At 39.1% G+C, this 18,944-nt stretch overlaps 1 long non-coding RNA gene across 2 annotated transcripts; it reads left to right on the forward strand.

Annotated features, from left to right (window-relative positions):
• The first annotated feature begins 7,169 nt into the window (after positions 1–7,169).
• LOC143273032 (uncharacterized) lies at positions 7,170–18,499 on the forward strand. 2 transcript variants are annotated; one of them, XR_013050876.1, is made up of 5 exons: positions 7,170–7,306; positions 9,215–9,282; positions 9,721–9,754; positions 10,577–10,642; positions 18,384–18,499. It is a non-coding gene; the product is annotated as an uncharacterized LOC143273032 (long non-coding RNA). The 2 variants fall into 2 exon arrangements; XR_013050874.1 differs by lacking the exon at positions 9,721–9,754.
• The last annotated feature ends 445 nt before the right edge of the window (positions 18,500–18,944 follow it).

The following is an 18,944-nucleotide window of genomic DNA, read 5'->3' on the forward strand; positions in this document are numbered from 1 at the left end:
TCTGAAACCTGGGAAAGTCACCTCTAATACTTGCATTTTCCCTAGGGTGCCTAAGCTGCACTGAACCCAATCCCTCACCTACAGTCCACCTGCAACAGATTCACCTCCTTGCACATCAATCCCTCAGCACCCCATTCAATAACAGCAATTAGGTAAATTTCGCCTTTGGTCTGTGTCAACATTTCCCTGAGTTTGAGGAACATGCAGTTGAGTCCCCAGCACCCATTTGGCATTCTTGGATGTGGAGGTACCCTAGTCATGGTCTTTGGGGCAACAGCTGCCCTCTTTTCCTCACACCATCCCCCACATTTAGAGCTGCTATCCTGCAGTTTCTTCAGGGCAAACCTGTTATTGTGCCCCTTCCCTTTCTCTTCTTCCACTTTCCTTCAAAGCTGCTTGTAATCCCATGGCTCATCTAGGCCCTTATAGCTTTTGAGACATCATTCCCAACCCTTTCCTGTGGATGAGACCCTCCTCGAAGAGCTCAGTTTTCATCTTTGCCAACTGGCCTCTATGAAAGCCTTGGTACCAGGTGCTGAATCTTACCAGTGGATGAACCACTGATCCACATTGAGTGTGGTGATGACATACTGAATGTTCCTTATTCGGTCCTCTGGGTCCTGGGGCTGCCCACTAGTACAGGTTCCAGTAACATTTTCCTTCTCTCTCATCCATGGAAATGAGTCATCAAATATCCTCTCATTCCTTCTACGGATGCCTTAAAAAAAAACTCCAGCTTCTCCTACTGATACCCAACCTGAAGGGCCCTAAGTTTATGTATTTTATAATCAAATTTTGTCTCAATACCCATTCAATAATCATTCCAAAGGGCTTCCTAATGGCACCTTAGGTCCTAATAATATTTGGGACCTTTACAAATACTGTGAGTGATTGGGGAAATGGAAAGAGTTTCCCCATTCCCTATCTCTCTTTTCTCTGCTCCAAGCCCTGTTTGTTTTTGTCTAGTCTCTCTCCCCAACACCGTGTAAATGTCCTGTTTTTTAAGGCACTATTGATGGATCTGTTAGGTTATTGAAAATTGGGAGCCAGGAACCAGACCTAACAGGAGAGGGTAAAGCAAAGCAGTAGGCCAGCTCCAAGGTATACACAGTACACATCCTTCACACATATTCTTCACTAGCTGGTGCATCTCTCTGCTTTTTCCTGAAGCATCCTCTGTCTATAGACCAGACTCAAAAATTTCTCATCTCTAAGCCTTCTTTACTCATATTTTTTTATTTTGATTTAATCTGAAATCTTTGGCTAAGCTATGAATCTTATCTCAACATTTGTAAAATTATTGTGTAAATTTTTTCTGTACCTCAAATTTGTAAGCATATTGGGTATGACTAAACCCCTGCAAACTCTGTAACAAAAGGGCTAATTTAAAACTCATAACTCCGGGGTTGATAGTTAGGAATCCATATGTAGGTAATCTTAAAGGAAACATGTGCCTTGCTGCCACCTTACCTGCCATTCTCCCATTGGGATAGAGGCAACCACGTGGCTGCCAATCATTTTTGCTAGGCTTGGAAAGGAAAGATTTTGCAATGTGGCCTCACTTTCATCTTGATTAAAATGACCACATGACATGGACCAACAAAGTAAAAATACAACTCCTTCTAGCAGTGTGGCAAAAATCAGATGATTCTCACACTATTTTTAATCACACTAACTAGCCTCCCCTTGATCCACCTCAACCCACAGTCCTTTCTCTTCTTCTGCAGCCTCTCTTGGTAACCTGTCTCCCTTCTCAGGGACAGGCTATCCAAGCAGTCAAGGCTGAGGTGGTCCCAAACCAGAACCTTGAAAGGAACCACAATACCTCAGGGGGCATTCTGGCTCAGGATCCATTTGTAACTTGCCTCCTGGTTAGTCTTCACAAGGCCACCCTTAAAGGGGTAAATCATGGAAAAATCCAAGAGGTCATCCGGACAAACATAAAAACCCATCTCAACTCCTAGACTGCCTCACAAAGACCCTCTCATAATATACCAATCTGATCCCAAGACCCCAAACATAAAACAACTCCTTAGGAAATGCTGCCTCTCCCAGAGGTTTGCTGATATTAGGGCTCAATTTAAACATCTAGAGAGAGGACCCCTGACTCCCCAGGCAGATGTCTTAGTGGTGACCTTTAAGAGGCACAGTGGGAGTGATGGAAAAGCTCAAAAACAAATACACTTGATGCTAGTGAAGGGATTTGACTGGCTGTAGCAACTTCTCATGATCCCTAGACCCCCAAAGCCTGACAACCTCTGGTTCCATTTCAAATACTCTCAGGAGAGTCACTGAGCCCAGGCCTGTATGAACCCTTGAACACTATCTGGACCATGTCCAAGGTATCATCAAGAAGGGAATTGGGTTGTTGACTGCCTTCTTGTCCCTTCTGGCATGGAGACATCAAGCCCAGATGGCCCATCAGCTGACCTCCTAGATCTGGCCATGGATGACTGAGGGGGCCCAGGTTCTCTTGGCCTGACCATTGCCATCTCTGGCAGTGAGCCTTAGTAGACATCACAGTATCAGGGCAATCTATCTCTCTCCTTTTGGACACTGGTACCACATACTTAGTACTGAGGGAGTTTTAGGGACCTGCATCATTTTATACCATTGTCAGCGTAGGGTGAAAGCTTTACTGGCTTCACAAATCCCCAACAAATATATCACTGAGTTTCAATACCCATTCTTAAGCCTCTTATCTCTGGCTATCAAGAAAGAATCTTCTGAGTCTCCCTTCTTTCCTCTTTACTTCCCACATACTAGCAGTTAAAAACCCAATGAAATCTATGACTAGATTCAGGATATCCAAGTTATCAACTCAGCAGTGGTTCCCTTGGCCCCATGGTACTCAACCTCTATACTCTCCTCCCAACCATGCCCTCAGAGACATCCCATTTCTCTGTTCTAGACCTTAAGGATGCCTTCTTTTTCATATCTCTCAATCTCCAGTCAAAAAGTAACTTTGCCTTTATTTGGACTGACCCAGATACTCAGTCCAGTACTCCTGGACTACCATACCCAAGGGATTCTAGGATATCCCACATCTATTTGGCCAGTCTCTAGCCTCTGACTTATTCTACCTCTTCCTAAATCCAAGCTTTCACAGTACATAGCAAATGCCCTCCTTTGTAGTCTATCCCTGCAAATTAGCCAGGCCAACACTATGGTGATATTTTATTTGTGCCAAAATCTGATTTTATTTTTATGTTAATAAATAAATTTACCTGGGGGTCAGAGCTAATAGCAAGCCATTGAGCAGAAGTCTGGCAGTGGTATCACATGCCCTTAATCTGATCACATGGCAGGCAGAGTTTATGTGTTCAAAGACATAGCCAGCTTGGAGACACACACCTTTAATCTCAATATCAAACAGAGAGACCTGGAAATCTGTATAGACAGGAAGTAACACAGAGGTCATGTGGTTGGGTTTACAACCAATGAGAAGGCAGAACAGAAAGTCAATAAAAAGACACACACACAAGAAATAGGTCTCTTTCTGAGGGGAAGGACAATAGTGACAGTGAGGGATAAGATGGTGGTCTTGGTCTTAGCACTTGGCTGCTGCTCTGACCTCTTGGGCTTTAAACTCTGCATTTGGCTGTTTCTTATTTAATAAAAATCATTCAGAATTACATTTACACAACACCTCTGCCTTATTAAATTTTCTGTCTAGCCAGGGCTATAATGTCTCATGCTCTGAGGTCCATATGTCCACTTCTTAGGCCATTTTCCAAGATAGGAAACATTTAATTCAGTCACTCACAGTCCCCACCATTCAGGATGAAATTCTTTCTTTCCAAAGGATGCCTAGATTTTATGCTCCTGGATTCCTTCCTTCTTTCTTCTTAACCCTCCCTACATGAGGTGGCACTTGGACCTTCTCACAAATACCTTCTTGTATAAATTACTAAGCCATTATTTAAGTTTCAACGGGCCCTCTTCTAGACCTGGCACTATGTCTGCTGGACTTAACTCACCAGTTCTTTCTCCAAGTTACAAAATAAGGAGGGATATATCCTCAGGGTCCTGGGTCACCAACTGGGATCTTGCACCCACTTTATACTTAACAAAATATTACAACTTATCAAAAAAGTAGAACATACTGTCCAAGGATGGGTCATAGCTGAGCTTCTTATACTCAAATAAAAAAGATTAATTTTTGGTCACCCACTATTGTCTTCTCTTTTCAGTATCTTTCCCACCTTCTAACATACAATGATCTCCAACAATTACCACTTTCCTATGTTCTCTCTCTTCAGGTAGCATAGGTAGGGGATGCTTACCTTTCAACTCAGCCCACATCTCAACATTTCAAACAGACTCAAGCTGCTGATCTGACTCTCCTAAAGTATGAATAGTTCATCTGATTCTTCTTGCTTTTACCATCCACCAAATTTGATTCTAGAGTCTGCCTCTTCAAGTGCTTCTTTTTTCTACCTTAAATAACCATCCATCTCTACCTGATCTAAGCACTTCTCTCTACTCTTCTGCTAGGTGTCACTAAGTAGCATCCTGCTTTGTTTATGTTTACTAAAAAAGTCACAAATGTGTGCCAGGAAGCTTACTCTCCCCCCATCAGGCCCTCATCACATAGAAAGGGATACCTCTTCCCTGTGATTTGAGACATTTCTCTCTGACAAGTCTATCAGCCAACTTGGGGATGCCCTGGATTCAAATTATTGTTACCACAACACTTACTGCTCTGTTCTTCCATAACTCCTCTCATCTCCTTCTGGAACTTCCTCCCCTTCCCCAAGAGCTATCTATATGCTGCCAGTTATACAACCTTTCCTTGCCTGATTTCCCCTCAAGCTACCTGTCCTATCTCTCCTAGTGTGATCCTGGGCCTATATGTTCTGATTTTCCTTGCCTACCAAAAGGAGCTTCCTTCAAAAAACTATAGGTTCCTTAAGCCCTTTTGTGCTTCTTTAATGTTGTCTCTTCTCTCTGTCAGCTCCATCCTGGAAGTCTTACAGCTTCTCTGTGCTGTCCTGGGATTCTCCCTTGCCTTTCAGCTTCCACTTGACTCTTTCAGAAACTCCTTCCAGCAGAGTTCACTTGAGACCCTTCCTCTTTTTCTTCAGACTTAGAATTTATTAAAGCCTCACTGTGATACTACAAACAGCTTGGCCTCAGTATATTTCAATGGCCTCAATTGACACACTCAATTTTCAATGGTGGCAACTTCTGCCAGTGCACAAACAAATGATCTGAAAATCTTTTATAACTATATTTAACCTCTTCTCCTCTATTTCTTTGTAACTACACCTGCCCAAGGTAGTTCTTACATATGAAGACCCCAGCCTCTAACCAATAGCCCATACTAATAGACATACGGAAATTTCTCTTTATCAGGCTATCACAAGCCAATTAAGTTCCCTATAACACCCCTTTCAATCTCTCCTTCTCTGAGGTTTACCCCATGCCTGATTTTTCTATTTTTGTGTGATTCTGGTCCTGAAAACAAACATAATAAAAACAAGGTTGATAAAAAAAAACAAATAAAATAAAAAAACTTGTTTTATAAGCTATTAAGGCTGCACTTTTATGTACTCATACAAGAATGTACCTCATACTGTTAACCAAGCTTTGCAATATAAGAGTCATCTAAGTGGTATTAGATTTAAAAAGACATGAAGCAGTAATAGAAATAAACTGAGACTTGGCCGTGTGTGGCAGAACTGAGGTTCTTAAAGAGAGCCTAGGAGAGAAGCTTCAGTAACTTCTGAGAGTCTAAGAAAGTGTATAAAGGTCTGAGATTATTAAAGCTTAAGAAAGTTCTGAAGGCATAAGAAAGTATTTAAGACATGTAAATGAACTTTCTGAAGGTATAAAAAGTGATTTAAGTTAAAAAAATGTTTCAGATTTATTTTACCCTCTATCTTATTGTCATATTAAGATTTCAAAGGTTGGGGAAACCTATACTTAATGGTTCTACCAGACCACCAGTGTGGTGGGGTCTGAATACTGCTCACAAGCAGGTTGTCAAAAGGAGATACTTATCCCTATAACACCTAAATGGACTTCTAAATCACCTGTCTCCTATGCTTGCTTCCTCTAAAATCTAATTAACGATTACTGTAGACATCGGTCAGAGACTTATGGAAGCTGCCCTTATTGTCCTCTAGGAGACATGATTCATATTCAGAAAGGCATTCTATTTTATGTAAAATGATCCACCTAGTGTATTCTAATTAATGATCCATGACACCCCAGATGGGAGATGGAGGTCACTGGTAAACTTCACTGTTGCATTTATCACAGCTGCGCATCAGGTACAATCAAAATACAGAGAGTACATATTACAGTCTAAAATTCTAGGTATAGGCACTGTAGAAGCTTCACAATGGTTGTTACATCCTTAGTATCAGGCCTTTTATATTATATTGATCCCACCTCCCTGTCATACCATCTTCTGTTTCAGAGCTTAGTTTCTGCATATCAGCTACTAAATAATGCTCTGCCTGACTACTTTGGAGAATATTGGTTGTGTGTTACTCCTGGGTCAAACTCATTATCACTCATTGTCTTATTACACTCTCTCACCTTATGTCTCAAAAATTGCTCTAAGCTAAATATCACTGCCATCCTTTGTCTCTCCCACATATCTCTCTTCAATATCATAGACTGCCTTAACTCCTCAGGAACTTCTTTGTGGGCACACTGAATCCCACAAAATACAACAATACCTGAACTCTTAGTACCCGGTCCCTATACCCAAACATTTCTCTGATTCACTCAAGTTCATCCTCCTCCTCCTCCTCCTCCTCCTCCTCCTCCTCCTCCTCCTCCTCCTTCTTCTTCTTCTTCTTGCTCCTCCTCCTCCTCCTCTTTTTCTCCTCCTCCTCCTCCTTCTTCTCTTCCTCCTTCTTCTCCTCCTTCTCCTCTTCATCTTATGCCCTAATTAACTCCTTATCTGCCTCCACTCAAACTGAGTTCTAAAATTATTCAATTACATTAATATTCTTCAATCACATCTTAGGTAACCACAGATTTATTAGTCTCTGTTTCACATAAAAAAATCACTTCACAACCCACAGCCTCAAGGTCCTCCATAATCAATTTCACAATGTACCTTTCTCTAAGTACGGGCTCCCAAGATGTCATAATGGCATCATTCTGAAATTGTATCCTGCCATCTCCATGGCACACAGACACCTTGGAATTCTCTCAGACTACATAAGGCTTTACTAGCTACTAAAATCCAGCAGGAATCACAGATATACTGTGATACACCAAGAAGCTTAAGATAGACACCATGGTCTCAACACTCTCAAAATTAGCTGGAAGCCCAAATAACAAGGTAATTAAAACTCAGGCAGAGCCCTGAGCTCAACTTCTTGTATCCCATGAAACCCTCAATGATTCATGAATTATGTTGGATTATTGTTTACTTTGAGATTATGTTTTAGGAAACCAATTGCACAGCTCCTGACTGACATCATTATTGATCATTTCTAGTAGCACTTTGTGACCTTGACACTGCACAGACTCCTCTGCAGATAATCTCTGGTCCCCATATAAAGGCTCTCAGTTGACTTGTAGAGGGAATGATGATGACTTCCCCTTGAGGAGTTGAGATCATTTAATCCTAAATATATATTACAGTATACAGCCACCCAGAATGCACTGCCTGGATAACAAGCCCTCAAAGGCAGGTTATTTATTTGGTGTGGGTGGCAGTATGATATACGTTATTTTGTATTTCTAATATCTTATATAACTGATTCATGGAAATTATGAAATTTATTTTGTAGTATTCATTCATATCTGGGTGTTTGGGTAACTGAATATTTGTAATCTTCAGAGATAAAATGAAGGAATGTGATCAACTCTCTCTCTCTCTCTCTCTCTCTCTCTCTCTCTCTCTCTCTCTCTCTCTCCCCTCTCTCTTCCTGTGATTGTGTGTGAAGTGTGTATGTATGAAGTGCGATTTTCACACATCTACTTAAGCTTTAAAAATGTCCCTCAGCACCTCCTATTGGTGCTCTGAACCACTGACTGCAAGTGTTTTATGGCTTTTGTGAAATCTGTGATATTGTGTCTCTGCTGACTATGAACAAAATCACATCTCTGATTGCAAAAAAAAAATCATTGACTCTTCATATTTCTGACTGATGTTCAAATTGATTAATAAAGATAAGAATCAAGACAGGCAGAAACACAGGCATGACACAAATGTCAAAAATATGTAATAACTATACAGGACTGTGACATAGATTCTTTGAATTATACTGGCTACAGAGTACTTAGCCTCCATGGCCATTCTGTTCATAAAAGAAACTTTTATTTGATTCAAGTGAGTGCAAGTATCTCTAATCACATAAACAAAACTAGAAGCCTGTGTATCTTAATACGTAGTAACATATGTCCGTTTTGTGACTTAGACTATAGTACTATGGGCATGAACACACACACATAGAGCAGGGAGGGAGGTATTGACAGATGAACAGACTGTGGTGGTAAAGAGAGAGGGGAATGAATGATACACATCTTTTAGAAAATCCTTGTCATATTACCAACTTTCTCTCTACACAGGGTCAAAACAGCACTTCAATCATCTTCCTTGTGGCAGTCCACCCTGAAACTGTCCTCATTAACCCAAGGATAACCTCACCACCATCATTCGACCCAGACAAAAGGATCATAGATAGGACTTGGATGGAGCCATGAGACCAGAAATAAGCTCTTATGTGGTAGCAGTTACCTGTGCCTGAACGGGGGGGGGGGGGGCGCTGGTATGTGTTTAGGATTTGCTTTTCTTTTCTTTCCTCTTAAGTTTTAGGAAGAATGTGTGGGTCCAAAGAAGACTGAAATTATATTTCTAAAATATATGTAGCTTTTAAAAGAAAAATAACATCTGTGTATAGGTCAAGAAACTTTTTCATATCTGCATGTTAAGGAAGAAAGAGGTTTATATAAAGACTCAGGTAGTTAATGGTTATTTGGTGGAGAAGGAGGCATAATGCAAAAAAGAATATTGAAGGGGGGGTTAACATGTCAGTAATAGAGTTAACAATTATGTTTGTTAGAAACAAGGTTTAGTCAGTGAGGTGTTATTTTCTTTCTGTTATCTATTTTACTCTTAGCTCTTCTGGAAATTTTTCATGAAATAAAAACATTATTTAAAGCAAAAATCCCACTGATTATATTCTGGTCCTTCTGTGAGACCCATTGCACTGATATCACTCCTCAATTTTGTTCTCCACAGATTCCTGTGATCAGCAAAAATCAAGAGTGTTACACACAATGAGTTCCTGCACTTTATTATGAGCCAAAGTAAGTCAAGTCTACAACTTCAAAACTCCCAAACTTGTATTATAACAGGTTATAAACAAAATTTAAAATTCAAAATTTCTCTCCTGAGACAACTGTCTTTATTTATCCTCATTTCAGAGTATGCCTAACACATATACCCCAGTCTTTCCTTCCCTCTCAGTTTACTTTTCTGCTTTATTTCTATCGTATGACTTGATTTGCTCTGTGATCCTTAATTTACCTTTCAGTACAAAGTAACCCTTCAAATTAGTAAGGCACCATGCAAACCCTGAACTTTCCTGACAACAATGAAGAAACATGGCTAAGCATCTGACTTTCTCTGACATGCTATTCCTGGTCTTCTGGAGATGACAAGCATCTCTTGATTTTCTGCTCAGTTCCGAAGAATCTGGAGCTTTCCTAATTTCTTTTTCTTTTTTTTCTTTTTTTTTTTTTGAGCTGAGGATGGAATCCAGGGCCTTGCGCTTGCTAGGTAAGCACTCTACCACTGAGCTAAACCTCCAACCCTCCTAATTTCTTGCTGGGAATTGAACTCAGGTCCTCTGGAAGAGGAGTCAGTGTTCGTAACCTCTGAGACATCTCTTCAGGCCCCTCCTAATTTCTTAATTGAGGAAAAGTTTAACCACATTTTGAACAACTTTCACATTTTTTCTTCTTCATATTCTGTACCATTTTAGTAAGAGATGATATTTTGATGTTGCTGTGTATTTGATACAGATCTATCAGAAATTTCTATTTCTAGTCTACTTCATTGATTATAAAATGAAATAGAAATATCCTTAAAATTTAAATGCCATACTTATTAATTATTCTTTGCATTATTTAAACTCATATTGTCACATATTCATTTGGATTATTCTCAAATGTTTTGGTCACCAAATTTATGAATAGTATATTACAAATTACGAACTACCATAATTTGCAAGTATAGCTGTGAGCAACAGTTTACTATTTCTGGTTAGTAATCATTATTTTTATATGTAAATATGTGCTATTAATTTCTTTAAATTAATTTTGATAATTTCATATACATTAAAATTGTTAAGAGTTGATCCTACTTGTTTTTTATTTACTTTATAATAGTGTTCATTTTTATCTGATGGGATCAAAGATTCTGGAAGTGTAAATGAATATTGTATGAATAAAATCATACATCTTATCACTTTTTTATATACCCTCATATTTCTACCCTTCTACCAGATATGATCCTTGTCCTTATATTTACATGATAAAATCTAATTCAGGAAGAAAATATTTGTGACAGAAGTTTTGTATCCTTTTTTTTGCCATGTAGCATATTTAGTAAGGAGCAATGGATATCAGTTCAAAACTTCCCTCTCTGCTGATGCTTTTCTCTCAGGTATGGACTAAGATCATCTGCACTAGTTAATCCTAACAATAAATATTAAGGCAAGCTAAAATAGCAGTCTTCATTGAGTTGAGTCTGTACCTACAAAAAATTATGTCATGACTATTTAAAGTAAAAATATATAGAATAGAATAGATACTGAGAGACATATGATGGTCATAAATTAGTGTCATTGATTTAATGAATCATTGTTCTGAATCTATTGAAATTAGTGTCCTCTTGGTGATGATAAGATGTATTCTGCCCGCTAGAGTATAGATATTATGTTCCACACTTAACAAGCCATTAGCATTATAGAAAATTCCTCCCTCCTATGTCTGTAAGTCCTTCCTCTGTTCATTGGACATCACTTGGGATTGGCTCTCAGTCAACTGGTCCTAGCCAGCTTCATTGTTTTATCATCTAAAGGCATACCTCAGATATTGATAACATTGGGAAGAAAATATGTTCTGAATGACAACGGTTGATATCAGGTCTTCTACTTGTATAAATTTAGCATTGGGACATCCTTCATCACTGTCTGTCTTTTCAATGGCTTCCAGGTCATTAAGCTCAAACCCAAGACGTGCAAGTTGATTAAACTCAAGAGTCAATTTACAGAATTCATTGTTTACTGCTCTCTCTTGAGCTGTTTCCCATATTCCCTAATGAATTTATTTCTTCCATTTGCAGTGAATAATCGATTGAATGAGAAAAATCTCAGTGTAGAATGTAATAGTGGGTATTGCTCCTGGACAATGCCAGTTATATATGCTTCAGTATATACTTTCTTATATTTTTCTCTGACATGTTGAGTTTTATTTTCATGATGTGGGCCAGCATATTCGTATTCATTATGTTTCACAGACATAAACAGAGTCCAGCACATTTACAGTTGCAGTTCTCTGATCGTGGTTCCAATGAAGCATTCTGATCCTCATGAGTTTATAGCCTTCTATTAAGTCAACATTAGTCTGGCCCTTTGGATGATTTTTACTGAAAAAATACAAAACGTGGATAGTGAATAGCTCTGCCCTTCTGGTATCCTGTTTTCCATCATTCAACTCTTCTGTGATCACTCTCAATGATGCTTGACTCTTCCAGTTCTATGTTTGCCCTGGGCCAAACATGTTTTTTGTATTCATGTGCTCTGTTGATAATCTGTTGTAATTAATGTATATGAACTGAATATTACTGTCAACATATATCATTGTTTTCCTATCTATTATCCAATAACACATATTGTTCAAAAAACAATAGCTGTTTCTCTAGTAATGCCTGTCTCATAAGCAATGTAAAACATTGCATACATGAGTAACCAAAGTGTCATTATGCTAACATTTTTCCATTCCTTTTTTCCTCATTTTTTATTATTAAGATATATTTTATTCATTTTATATTCCAACCACAGTTTGCCCTCTCCTTCCTCCTCCAACCTCCCATCTTGCCCCCTCACCCCACTCCCTATTCCCACCTCCACCAAGGCAAGGCTCCCATGGGGAGTCAACACAGCCTGGTACATTCAGTTGAGATAGGTCTAAGCCCCACCTCCCTGCACCAAGGCTAAGCAAAGTGTCCCACCATAAGAACTAGGCTCCAAAAAGCTGGCTCATGCACCAGAGATGGGTCCAGATCCCACTGGTGGGGGCTGCGTAAACCGTTCATGCTAAACAACTGTCTCACCTATCCAGTCCTATGGGGGCTCCTCATCTATTGGTCCATAGTTCATGTATTTCCACTAGTTTGGCTGGCCTTCTCTGTACAATTTCCCATCATGATCTTAATGTCCTTTACTCATAGAATCCCTCCTTTCTCTCATCAATTGGACTCCTGAACTCAGCCTGGCACCCAGGCTTGGAACTCTTTATCTGCTTACATCAGTCACTGGATAACAGGCTGTGCCTGGGCCCACCCCCTCACCAAAAACTCCCACCAGACCCTGCAATCTACATGTCCTGCCCCCACACCCATCTCCATGAGAACCCAGCCACTTCCTGAGGCACAGAAACAAAACTGCCAGCTCTTGTTTGACTAAGAGTTGCTGGCCAGCAGGCAGGGCACCTGGGGAAGCCACCTCCATCAAGCCCCCCTATCAGACCCTGCAATCTATACAGCTTGCCCCCATACCCATCCACCTGAGAACCCAGCCACTTCCTGAGACAGAAAAACCAAACTGCCAGCTCTCATTGGACTAAGAAACCAACAGTGTCTTTCTGAGACACAGAATCTGCCACCACTCATTGAACCAAGAGAGTTTTCCTGAAACACAGAATCTGTCGCTCTGATTGGACCACGGGCTCTCATAAGACCAAGAGTAGCTCTGTGAGTCACAGAATCAACAAGCTTGGGTTGACACAAGAGCAGCTCCCTGAGACACAGAATCTGCCTGCTCCAATTATACCAAGAACTAAGATTGGGCCCAGATGGGCACCCTGAAACACAGACACAACAAGCACAGGGTGGACCAATAGCAACTTGCTCAGACCTATTATACCTGTTAGAGGAGGAGATGGGCAGATGTCAAGGCAAAAATAAATACAAAAACATAAAGAGCAATATGGCATCACCAGAACCTAGCCCTACTTCAACAGCAAGACCTCAACATCACAATGTAGAAGAAACATAATAAAGCAAACTGAAGAATAGCATCATGAAGATGCTAGAGTCCTTTCAAGAAAAATTGAAATTGGGGAAAAGACAAAAAAAAATTGGAAGAAATCAATAAAGAAACACAGGAAAAGATAAATAAAAAATTGGAAGAAATTAGCATATCCTTAAAGAAAGCCAAGAATACCATGCAAAAGTAATTAAACATGTGAAGGAAATATTTCAAGACCTGAAAAGGAAAATAGAAACAATGAAGAAGACACAGAGGGAATGCTGGAAACAGAAAATCTGAGTAAACAAACAGGAAACAAAGATGCAAACATAACCAACAGAAACAAGAGACAGGAGAGAGGATCTCTGGTGTAGAGGATACAATAGAGGAAATAGATTCATCAGTCAAAGAAAATACCATAGCCAAAAATGTCATAACACAAAATTACAAGAACTCTGGGACACCATGAAAAGACCAAAACTAAGAATAATAGGGATATAAGAAGGAGAAGACTACAAACTCAAAGGCACAGAAAATATATTCATCAAGATCATAGAAGAAAACTTTCCTAACTTAAAGAAGGAAATACCTATGAAGATACAAGAAGCCCATAGAACAACAAACAGACTAGACCCCAAAAAAAGTCCCCTCACCACATAATAATTAAACAACTAAACATACAGAATAAAGAAAGAATATTAAGAGCAGCAAGTGACTTATAAAGGCAAACCTATCATAATAACACCTGACATCGAAATGGAGACTTTGAAAGCCAGAAGGACCTGGATAGATGTAATGCAGACACCAAGAGACCATGGATGTATCTATCCTAATATTGAACAAAATAGACTTCCAACTAAAATCAATCAAAAGAGATCAAGAAGGATATTACATACTCATCACAGGAAAGATCCACCAAGATGAAGCTTCAATTCTGAACATTTATACCCCAAACACAGTGGAACCCACATATGTAAAAGAAACATTACTAAAGCTTAAATCACACATAAAACCCCAAATATTAACAGTGGGAGACTTCAATACCCCACTCTCACCATTGGACAGATCTGCTTAACAGAGAAATAAAAGGCTTAGCTGATGTTATGACTCAAATGGACACAATTGATATCTACAGAACATTTCACTCTAACAAAAAGAATATATCTTCTGCTCAGCACCCTATGGAACCTTCTCTAAAATCGACCAAACACTCAGTCACAAAGGAAACCTCAAATACAAAAAATTTGGAATAACCTCCTGTATTCCATCAGACAACCATGGTTTAAAATAAGATTCAACAACAACAAAAATTATAGAAAGCCTACAATGTCATGGAAACTGAACAATGCTCAACTGAATCACCAATGGGTCAAGGAAAAATAAAGAAATTAAAGACTTCCTAGAGATCAATGAAAATTAATATACTACATACCCAAACTTATGGGCCACTATGAAAGCAGTGCTAAGAGGAAAATTCATAGCACTATGTGCCCACATAAAGAAGTTGGTGGGATTTCACACTAGTGACTTAACAGAACCCCTGAAAACTCTAGAAAAAGAAGAAGCAAAGTCACCCAGGAAGAATGGATATCAGGGAATAATCAAATTGAGAACCTAAACCAATACAATAGAAACAAAGAGAACAACACAGAATCAATGAAACAAAAAGCTGGTTCTTACGAAAATCAACAAGATAGACAATCCCTTATTCATACAAAACAAAAGGCAGGGAGAGGACATCCAAAATCAGAAATGAAAAGGGAGACACAAAAACAGACAACAGGAAATCCAGAAAATCATCAGTTCCTACTTCAAAATACTGTACTCCACAAAACTGGAAAATCTAAAAGAAATGGATAATTTTCTGGTTAGGTACCACATACCTAAGTTAAAACAAGACCAGATAAACTGTTTAAATAGACCAACAGCACCTAAGGAAATAGAAACAGTCATTAAAAGTCTCCCAACCAAAAAAAAAAAAAAAAAAAGCCCAGGAACAGATGTTTTCAATGCAGAATTCTAGAAGATCTTCAAAGAAGAGTTAATACCAATACTCTTCAAATTGTTCCACATAATAGAAACTGATGGAACATTACAAAACTCCTTCTATGGTGCTACAGATACTCTGATTCCCAAGCCAAACAAAGATGCAACAAAGAAAGGTAATTACAGACCAATCTCCCTCAGGAATATTGATGTAAAAATACTCAATAAAATATTGGCAAACAGACTCCAAGAACATATCAAAACAATTATCCACCATGATCAAGTAATCTTCATCCCAGAGATGGAGGGTTGGTTCAACATACGAAAGTCTGTCAATGTAATACACCATATAAACAAACTGAAAAAGAAAAAAAAGATTATTTTATTAGATGCTGAAAAGGCCTTTGACAAAATCCAATACCCCTTCATGATGAAGGTCCTGGAGAGATCAGGAATACAGGGAACATACATAACATAATAAGGGCAATTTACAGCAAACCAACAGCCAACATCAAAGTAACTGGGGAGTAAATCAAAGCGATTCCATTAAAATCAAGAACAAGACAAGGCTGACTGCTCTCCCCTTATCTATTCAATAGAGTACTTGAAGTTCTAGCTAGAGCAATAAGAAAACAAAAGAAGATCAAGGGGATACAAATTGGAAAGGAAGAAGTCAAACTTTCACTATTTGCAGATGACATGATAGTATATATAAGTGACCCCAAAAATTCAACCAGGGAACTCTTACAGCTGATAAACTCCTTCAGTACAGTGACAGGATACAAGATTAACTCAAAAAAATCAGTAATCCTCCTATATACAAATGACAAACAGGCTGAGAAAGAAATCAGAGAAATATCACCCTTTACAACAGCCACAAATAATATAAAATACCTTGGGGTAACTCTAACTAAGCAAGCAAAGGACCTGTATGGCAAGAAATTTAAGTCCCTGTAGAAAGAAACTGAAGAAGATGTCAGAAAATGGAAATATTTCCCATGCTCTTGGATAGGGAGAATTAATGTAGTGAAAATAGAAATCTTACCAAAAGCAATTTATAGATTCAATGCAATCTCCATCAAAATCCCAACACAGTTCTTCACAGACCTGGAAAGAACAATACTCAACTTCATATGAAAAAAATAACAGGATAACTAAAAGAATCCTGTACAATAAAATTACTTCTGAAGGAATCACAATCCCTGACTTCAAGCTCTACTATAGAAGTACAGTAATAAAAACAGCTTTGTACTGGCATAAAAATAGACATGTAGACCAAAGGAGCTGAACTGAAGATCCTGATATTAATCCATATATGGATGAACACCTAATTTTTGACAAAGAAGCCAAAATTGTACAATGGAAAAAAGAAAGCATCTTAAACAAATGGTGATGGCATAACTGGATGTCAACATGGAGAAGATTGCAAATAGATCCATATCTGTCACCATGCACAGAACCTAGGTTCAAGTAGATCAAAGATCTCAACATAAATCCAGTTAATCTGAACCTGATAGAAGAAAAAGTGGGAAGTAGTCTTGAACACATTGGCACCAGAGATCACCTCCTAAATATAACACCAGTATCACAGACTCTGAGAGCAACAATTAATAAATGGGACCTTTTGAAACTGAGATGCTTTTCTAGGGCAAAGGACATGGACAATAAAACAAAATTATAGCCTACAGAATGGGTAAAGATCTTCACCATCCTTACATCTGACAGAGGGCTGATATTCAGAATATATAAAGAACTCAGAAACAAGACATCAAAATTCCTAACAGTCCAATTAAAAATGGGCTATAGAGCTAAACAGAGAATTCTCAAAAGAAGAATCTCAAATGACTGAAAGACATTTAAGGAATTTTTCAACATCCTGAGTCATCAGGGAAATGCAAATAAAAACAACTCTGAGATACCATCTTACACTCATCAGAATGGCTAAGATCAAAAACACTGAAGACAGCTTATGTTGGAGGATATGAAGCAAGGGGAACTCTCCTACATGGTTGGGGGGAATGGAAGCTTATATAGCCACTTTGGAAATCAGTATGGCATGTTGTTGGAGTTTTCTCTAGTCCTGCCTGGCCCACGGTCAAGACAAATCTCTCTCACCCACCAGTCCCACAGCTGCTCAAACCCAACCAAGTAAACACACAGAGACTTATATTACTTATAAACCGTACGGCCACGGCATGCTTCTTGTTATCTAATTCTTATATCTTAAACTAACCCATTTCTTTTAATCAATAAGTTGCCACATGGTTTATGGCTTACCGTTATCTTAACATCTTCTCATGGTGGTGGCTGGCAGCTTCTCTCCATTTCAGCCTTCCACTTCCCAGAATTCTCTTCTCTGCTTGTCCTGCCCATACTCCCAGCCTGGCTACTGGTCAATCAGCATTTTATTTATACAGAGCTATATCCACAGCACTTCCCCTTTTCTTTTCTTTTTCAAAAAGGAAGGTTTTAAATTTCACATAGTAAAATTACATATAACAAAACAATTATCAAGCAAGAATTATAGTTACAATATCTAGTCTATTTACAATAGCTAGTCTATTTGTATTTGGCAAAATTAAAGAAGATGTCCTATCTCTCCTATATTTGTGAGTCTAAGGTTTCATATCTAACTTATCTTTTATCATAACTAAGAACATTATAACTATGTAGTCTTCAACTACACCAAAGACCTCAGAAGGATATAATATTACCTAAGAAATGGGAGAAAGATGCAAGCCCTTTTTGAGAGTCTTGTGAGAGTTGACAGAGACAGCTGGCAGCTTGGACAGTCATCCAAAGTTCTTTTGTTAAGTTGGGGCATCTGTCTTCAGACCACAGGCCTAGAGTCTCTCATTCACTTTTCTCTGTGTGCTGTAGAATGTCTGGTAGTTTCCTCTGTGAAGCAGGAATCTGAAGGACCATTTTGCCAAGCAAAGTTCAGTGGTCACATTCCTATGGGTCCTGTATGTACAGTTGATCAAGATATCCAGGCAAGAACAGTTTCTTGCCCAAATGGCTATTTTTGCCAAGGTAAAGATAAACTCCATATGGCGTGTCTTTGATGCCCATTCTCCTCTCTGAAGAAAATTGGTCCTCCCAGGAGCAGACATGTCTCACTATATAGAAAGTCTATTTTTTAAACACTTTAAATGCCGTTTTCTGTAGGTCTTTGAAGTGTTTGAAGATTACCCACCTTGTCCGGGCCAGCGGGATCTTCAGCAGAGACCCTAGAAGGGGGAATGGCGAATGAAAGGATAAGAGACACAAAGAATTGACAGCAAGACAGTTGACCCGTCCAGCAGGCCAGGTTATTCGAGGGTCTCGAGGAGGGACCACCTGTGAATCAATGGGGGGTGAGAGGGAAAGGAGACCAAGCGCCTGAAGAAAGACAAAGCAGTCTGAGTTGCGTCAAGGCCTCACTTTATTGACTGGTGTTAGAGCTTATAAACAGGGCTTCAGGTAGGGAGGGGGAGCAGGAGTGAGGAGAGGACAAAGAAAATTCCTAAGGAGGGTCAGCAGGAGGTCTCTTTGGTCCCAGGCCCCTGCAGCTAGCTGATTTAAAGAGGTTTATTTAATCCTACATTCCTAGGTTTGACTAAAAGCCTCCTATTTACACGAGGCTTGATAAATCGTGGCAGGTAACACAAGGTTCAAGACACCGCTGTCCAGAGTCGGTCTCCAACAGTTCCCCCTCTTTTCTCAAAAATGGACCAAGTCCATAAGGTC

Source organism: Peromyscus maniculatus, chromosome 1 (genome assembly GCF_049852395.1).
Source record: "Peromyscus maniculatus bairdii isolate BWxNUB_F1_BW_parent chromosome 1, HU_Pman_BW_mat_3.1, whole genome shotgun sequence".
NCBI lineage: Eukaryota > Metazoa > Chordata > Mammalia > Rodentia > Cricetidae > Peromyscus > Peromyscus maniculatus.